Raw genomic sequence first — 8,101 nt, 5'->3', positions numbered from 1 at the left:
GCTGCTGGAGCCGTCTTTGGAGCGCGGGAGGAGTGTTCGCCCCGTTCTGGACCTGCGCGCGGCGTTCCCGGCGGCGTCGCGCCTTCGCCGTCTCAAGTGATCACAGATGAGCACTTCGGTAGGCGACGAAAACGGGGCAGCTCCGGCCCAAAATGAGCATCACCAGGATTGGCCTGAAATGTTTGGCCAGCTTGCTGGCGCCATACAGGGAAGGAACACGGAAGGCATGAAGGAACATGAAGACTCGCTGGTCACTCTGCTGCTCCGAGGCGTTGTGTCGCGAATGGCGGCAAAATGCAGAAATGATCAAATGTTGGGGCCTGTATTGCAGCCGCCGAATCACCGGTGCGGCTGAGGGCGATGGCACTTCAAAAGCGAAAACACACATATTAAGGAAACATAAAAACAATGCATCTTCAAGCTATTTCATGTTCCTCTTTACCGCTGCTTGCTCGCCAACCCTTTTTTTTTTTTTTTTTTTTTCGTAGCGAGCAAACCTCCTGAATGACTCGGGAGTCGTAGCCGGAGTCACGCGGCCCCAACTGAGATCGGCGCCATAACTCCCGAACGGGATCGGCAACGGGGATCCGTGAGCCGCGAGTCACGCCCGCGCAAAATTTACGCCCGACGGAATCCAACCAAATTGAACAAATCTTTTAAACCAGTCGCTCGTAAAGAGCCCGATCTTCAAAAAGGGTCCAACTTTCCCGGAGCTACCTGCCAAACATTGATTCCATCGTCAACGACACATTTTTGATGAATATATGTATCAGCGGCAAAACCTCAACATCTCAAACTTTCTTACTTACTTACTTACTTTTAAAATGGCACTTGGCAAAAATACCATTTCTCCTTCTGCTTCTGGGACTGAGGGATTACAGCCCTTCTGTAGTGAGTGTGTGGAAGTCTGGAGCGTGAGTCCCTGGTACCGACAGTATATTGAGATATCTTGGGATTCAGAACTTTCTTTGAGTGGTCGATGTTTTCAGTATCTTCACTCTCCATTATTGATGCGACAGTAAATATCTGACTTGCTGAGAATCGTCAATTTCTCCGTGACTCGCCGCACCCTCCATTTTCCCGTAGAGGATAAATATGTTAAGCGGAGCGGGTTCGGGTTGGTACCTTATGTCCAGTGCACGTGCGTTCGGACGATCTGTCGGCAGCCGAGGTACGACCTGGATTGGTTTGTTTTTGTCCTGCCTCCCTGAGACCAGCGCTTCCCTCCCGGACGGACTCGGTTCCCTCCGCTGACGGAGAGGGGACAGACGCCCCCCGTCCCCGTGACGCAATAACTCAAACCCACTGTTGTTACATCAGTGTGATCGTTTTTCAACCTGTCCTACACTCTCCGCCTGCGGAGAACAAACCTTCTCCACCTGTTCTACCTCTCCCTGTCCGCTCCGATCTGAGCTGATGTCCTGATGTCCCCGCACCGCACCCCTAACTGTCAAAGACACGTTTAGGGTCCGAGTGGAGTTTTTTTAGACGGAAAATAACACAATTTGAGAATATGAGAAATACAGTTTCTCGTCTCTGCAGCTTTTTCAGAACGTTTGTTTTTTTTTCTACCCGAAAATAAATAACCTTTGAAATATTTGTACTGAAATTAATATCCGTAAAAACGCACAAATTGCGCTTTATTTGGATTCAGCTCAACCCCAACTTTACGGAAATGTTACTGCTTCCATTCCGCACACTACCATTCACAGCCATGGCGACATTTTCCCAAATGAAACTGGGTCGAGATCGGGGAGATTTAGGAACGACTTTTACGGGGACATGGACGGATACGAATACAGAACATTGCCAGTGGATTGGTTTCAGTGCAGGTTGGAAAGCGGCTGTAGAAAGTACTGCATGTTAAGTGTGCTGCGGGAAAAGAGGGCAATAAAGTGAGACTACTAATGTCAGCTGGGTCAAGCATTTCCACTGACTGCGCATTATGATTTGGAGTTTCATTTCTCACTGTGTGTTTCCCCGGAAGGCGCTGACCCGAGCTGACACAGCCTGTCTGCTGTTCAATTCACTGGAATAATGACCCATCTGGCAAAGCACATGTAGGCATTTTTATATTAATTATAGGATGTTTAATCACACACAATTATGCTAAATTTCAGTGTATTTTTATTTTTTTTATGATCAAGTGATTGTCTTTGAAGAGCTCTTTGTGTGGTACGGTACGGGTGCGAGATATGGAAACATACTGTAACCTCCATGTGTGTAGGTCGTACGCTCTGAGCCACGTGATGCAGGCAAAGGCAGATCTGGTTGGATTGAACTAGACAAGCGCCTCATGCAGCCCTGTTAGGAACCATCACATTTATTTTGCTTTGCATATTTTCGGTCGAGAGAATGACACAGAAAGTTATCTACTTTCTCTAAACCAGCGTTTCCCAACCCTTGTTTTCGCTTTTTTTTTACAATAAAACAATCCCATGGCACACCACTATCCTCTGAACCACTTAAAATGTCTTGTACAACTGTGCTCACGATTATTCTCTAACATACGCTGGCGTATGTAAGTTAACTATAACTTGATTTAATCTATTGCAGGTCGTGGGTAAGTAACATCTCAGGGATAGCTTCATCCTTGGAATGTGTGTATTTTAAATATATATATATGTACGTATGTATGTAGGTATGTACTGTATACATATATAGTGTGTTTAAGTATATTTTAAAAGCAGCAGCACCCCAGAACACCTAGAACAACCTTGACAAAATGTTTTGTTTATTTAACCTTTATTTAGACAGGTAATCTCATTGAGACACGGGGTCTCATTATCAAGAGAGACCTGACATCGCTTCACCGTGCGGCGTATCACTCCCCCTCGCCTACACTGTCGTCTATCACTACAGACATACATATAAATATGTTCATCAAACCGTGAACCATTCATTAAATCATGTAAAAACATACAATCAATACCAAAATAAGATCATCTTCCAAACAATTCCTCACAAAATAAATCTGATGTTACATTATTATTATTATAAACATTATTATTATTGTTATAATTGCAACTATTATTGTTATTATTATTATTATTATTATTATTGTTATTGTTATTGTTATTATTGTTATTATTATTATTGGCTACTAATAGATGCAAGACACAGGAACAATTCGTTCATTGAAATTGAAATTGTTCTAATAGTACTAGAGCTGAGAGCTGGAACTGAGGAATTTGTACAGCCTTGCAAATTTGATCTTGCAACACAAGATCTAATTTCAAATGTATGTATTTTAAGGTTAAATTTGAAAATATTCACGGCGTCCCTGCTCAGTTTCTAAGTAACACAGAAAAATATTCCCCACATTGACGCATCACCTGGAGCAATAAAGGCGTCATATAACAAATAAGAAAAATGAATAAATAATAATTTAATATTGGTTCGTCAGTTGTTTGACAACAAAGACTTATTGTCATTTTGAAAATTAATTTGCGTGTATATAATTGACTTAGTCCAAAGGAGGGCTGCTATTGTCTTCAGTGTGGTCCCCGCTGGTCAATGTATTCAAATGAGAGGTTTCAGCCGTCCTGCTGTGCAAGTGCAACAAAGCATCTGGAATGGTTTGGTCGTAAATAATTGATTGGGGAGTTTTGCCTTTTTTACACGGAATTCTGTCATTACGAGTAGAGTGAGAGAAGTCTCTCACAGAGTTCACCCGCCAACGTTACCCCTTGTATTTTTTTCTTTAAATGAGTCTCAATTTTGGTTATGGGACTATACTCGTACATTCTGGATTATTTCAGCAGTTTAATTGCTAAGCACTAAAACTGCCTTATTTTCAAATTTAAGAATATAGGCCATCAGTATTTGGCCATCTTAGTCACACCAAAGAGGCTAATATACTGTATATTAACACCACCCATCATCGTGCCACGCCCGCCTCCTTGTTGCTATGGATCTGTGACAATCACATGAAAGGGTTTCATTTCTTGCAGGCCCCACTGGGAGATATCTTCCTATCAAAAGGAGAATCTGCTGATTTTTTGGGGTGGTATGAGTATCAAAGCTTTGTAGCACTTATTAATGCATTACTTGTTGGTGAATAACAACAAAAAGTCCAAAAACTGAGCTGAACCGCCATGTTCGGCGCCTCTCACTCTCTCGGTTTTCGCCGACATCTCACGCGAAAAAGGGGAGCAGGTCCCTGCGGCAGGGTCGGTCCGAAAGATGCAACCGGAAGCGTGTCAGACATGTCTCATATATTTAAAGAACGGCCCTCGCGCATCAGTCGAACTGAACTACCGAGCACATCCATTTTGGGCATGTGAGGCCCGCTCTAATGCCAAACGAAATCACTGAAGGCACCACGTCTGAACCCTCCGTCCAGAAAAGGGGGTTGAAAATTTCATGAGCACCATCCAGCCGCCCTCTGTGGGTTTTTTTGTTTTTTTATCTTCTTCTTCTTCTCCTTCTCCTTCTCCTTCTTGTTCTGACGTAGGAAGCCTGGCCCTTCTCTGTGGCACACTTTTCAAAACTTTATGAATAAAATATGAGCCGCACATGGGTGTGCTTAAGCAACAAAAAAGAAACGCTGTCTGCAGTGTTCTCCGACGACTTCAAATAGAGCTTTTGTAAAGGGAATAAGCCTCCACTGAGTCACTGCCAGCCTCAGATGCTGTACTGTAGGTCTTTGAGTACCAATGGACCCCCGCCCCCAAAAACAAAAAAAAAGCCTTTCAAATGAGGATATCCAACAAAAGTGAAGTTTTGATGTTGTTATTTTTGGAATGCGCATGAATAATGACTCTTTAATTGTGCTGAGGAGCTGTCAAAATCCGACTCAATTGCTTTGTTGGATGACGGGTCAGTTGCGGAGCGATAAAGCCCTGAGTGAGGCATAAATCTGACTCTTAATACACACACGTGTCACACTAATGGGAGCCATCGCGGCGGCACTAAAATTCAGATAATGGACGCCCGCTCATCAAACGCAAATTGGATATTTGCAGAGGGACTTTAAGGACGTTTTAGGGCGAGGAAAATAAAAATAAACACGCAAAACGGGGCTTTGAATTGATGTGAGTGGCGCTCGTGTGGGACGCCGGATGCCGCGAAAGCGCATGGCGCGGCATCTGGGCTTCGGCGCGAGATCGCCTCGTGCAGCAGCACTGCGTATGGTGCAGAATACCAACTCCAATACGGTGCAGGCATCTGCGCACACTTGGAACGCCCCGAAAAAATTGCAATATATATATTTATATATATACTGTATATGTAGCAATATACAGTATAAATATATAATGTTGAGCGGACAGAAAAGTGTTTGGCCATCCTAACTGTGTTTGTCGTTCTTTAATTGCCCAGATGATAATTCATACCTTTTGCAACCGACTGTATTAGCGGAAGGATGTGGGCCGGGCGGCGGGGGGACGGACTCGTTAGGATGATGGAGGGCCGTCTTTGGGGAACCACAGTTCACGCCGCAAGGTTCGCCGGGCTAATATGAATCAAAGACAATATACGGGGCGGCGGCATTAAGGCTTTTCATTTAACCATATTCCTCGGCGATAACGGTAATGACGGGGCCTGATAAGGTGCCCGACCCCCAGGGGGCGGGCGTTTCCCCCAGCCGAAGGAGCCGTCTTTTCCATCGATCAACTTTACTCGATCTATGGCGGGCGCAGATTGCCTCGGCTGCTCCGTCCCGCGGCCTCACGTGAAGGAGAAACGAGGCGAGGGGGTCGAACCGGACGGAGGAGGAATGCGCCGGGTGTGGGTGCACAGAATAAAATGCTTTGCCGCGGACGTGGTTTCACCGCGGCATGATCCTGAATATCATCTGAATATCTGAATATGTTTTCAGGGAGCAATCCTTGGTTGAAAAAAATAATAAGAATAAAAGATACATCAAATGAAATGAAATATATTTTAGATCCTAAAATCTTACCTCGCCTGTGAAATGCTAGTACTGTGACCTTTTCTCAAGCAATGGTATAAACCCCGCTCAAATAGAACAACTGAGGTCGTACCTCAATAAATACCTCAATCATTTTCTACCAAGTTAAATCTCTAGTATCACGCCTCCTTTAATACTTACTTAAATACTTCTAGTTTTTTACTCATTGTGCATATGAGACCAAATAGAATCCCTCAGTTGTTGGTTTTTTTTTGTTGTTTTTTTTCACATGATGGACAGTTCAACCCAGGCAATGATTTGTCTCTTTGAATAATTATTGCCTCCGGAATATTCACATTGTGCGGTTTCACACTTGATTAAATAATCCTTTAATCTGTTACTTGGCCAATTCTGTTTGTTTGTTTCTTTGGGGCGGTGTGCAACACTCCAGCTCCAGAGAAAAATGACTTTCTTTTGCGTGCGTGCGTGTGTGTCCCTGTGCGTGTGTGTCTGCGTGCGTGTGCATAAACAGGCATCAAAATCGTCATCTGTCGCCCAAAAGCATGCCGGGGTTTGTACCCGGGAGGGAGACTCGTGCCGTCACCTCAGGCTCTTTGCCTCCGCCGGCTCCACCGGCTTCACCGGCGCACGGACAGCGAGATCGCTGTACAATCCACCGAGCCCGCGTGGAGCGGCCATTTTGCGGGTCGGCGCATCAGGCACCAGCGCGCAGGTTCGCCTGAACGCTGGGTGCGGTTGAGAGGGGCAGCACCCAACCGGTCCTGCATGGTTCTAGTTCTAAATGAACAAATATGTTTTTACTTTTAAATGGAGCCGGTGTGATGCGGGCGGGGCAGCAGGTCACGTGACGTCATCTGAGCCGTGTCACCTTGTTCGATATCGTGCGCGGGGCTTTAATTGCGGCTCGCTGAGTAAGTGCCAGGCTGATGAGGAGTGACACGACATACATAGCCTCAAATTGAGGTGACACACGAGGTGTTATGTCCGCGACCCCTTCACTAAATGCTGTACGCGGACAAATAAATGGGCTTCGGCCAAAACCCCTTACCCGGCGCGGCGTTCGATGAAGCCGCTCCGTGGTGGCAGCGCGCAAAGGACGGAAGGCGGACGATTTGCTGATGATCAGCTCCGTTGGTTTACTTCTCTCAGCCTCTCGAGCCCGCTTCACACCGGATACGACAAACGGCGACGCCGAACCGGAGGTCCCTCCTTTCCTGCCGAGAGTGGGATTCCGCCCGGGAAAAAGCCGCGACGCGCCGTGGACTTTCCCACGTCCGATCGAGGCTCCGCGGGGACGTGGACTACACGACCGGAAGATACTTCAGTCAAGATTTTTTTTATTGGAAATGTACTTCAAACTAAGTGAATAAGTCACGTATGTCACCACATCCACTATTAACAGATCTCTTATATGAAGGGAGTTTTAAACTCTCATCCATGGAAAACTGTACATTTCCAGCTGAGCAGACTGCTCAAGATGTTCTAGGGAAAAAAAACGTGCTCTTCAAAGTCCCCGACATACATTACGTGTATTTTGTGATGCGAAAATTCAGGCACAGTTCATCCGACATCCACTAGGGGGAACCGGATCCGACTTTCGGTTGCGATTACGCATTCGGTGTGAATCAGGCTTAAAACCCTGAAGACGTTGGTTCTCGTCGTTGACAACTGCTCGTAGCACAACCTCGCTATGAACGATAAGCTTTACTATTGAGAAAGGCAGCGCTCGGCCGCGGCTTCTCGCTGTGCTCCAGTGCACTCCAACGGGGGCAAACGTCTAAGACTTTGAAAAACATGTTGAATCTCCTTTTTGAAATTCGGAGGCTGACAGTATCGCCAGACCCGTCTTTATGTGTTGTACGGGTAAAAAATGGTTGCAAAGACAAAAATCCGGAAAAAAAATGCAGGGTTTGCGACTGTTTATTTCTTGGATACAACAAAAAAAAACTGTCTGACTGTATATTAGATGGTGAGCTTTTTGTTTTCAAATTTATTTTTAAGGCTCAAACTAGTGCGGTAAGTTTCTCGATCGTGAAGCGTTCAGTGAACCAGCATTTTAATAAAGCCCGGGCTGGGAAAACAACAGACCTTTTTTTTTAAATGTACTCCGTATTATGATGAAGTGCTGTTTACGACCCTAAAGGAAATTATTAAAACACAGAATTGTTAAAAAACCGTCTTCCCACAAATTCCTGTTTCTCTGCCCTGAACTGAACGTGACACTAC

The sequence above is a fragment of the Zeus faber genome (assembly GCF_960531495.2).
Source record: "Zeus faber genome assembly, chromosome: 16".
Classification (NCBI taxonomy): Eukaryota; Metazoa; Chordata; class Actinopteri; order Zeiformes; family Zeidae; genus Zeus; species Zeus faber.
The sequence above is the reverse complement of the archived record's forward strand: the minus strand, read 5'-3'. Positions refer to the sequence as shown.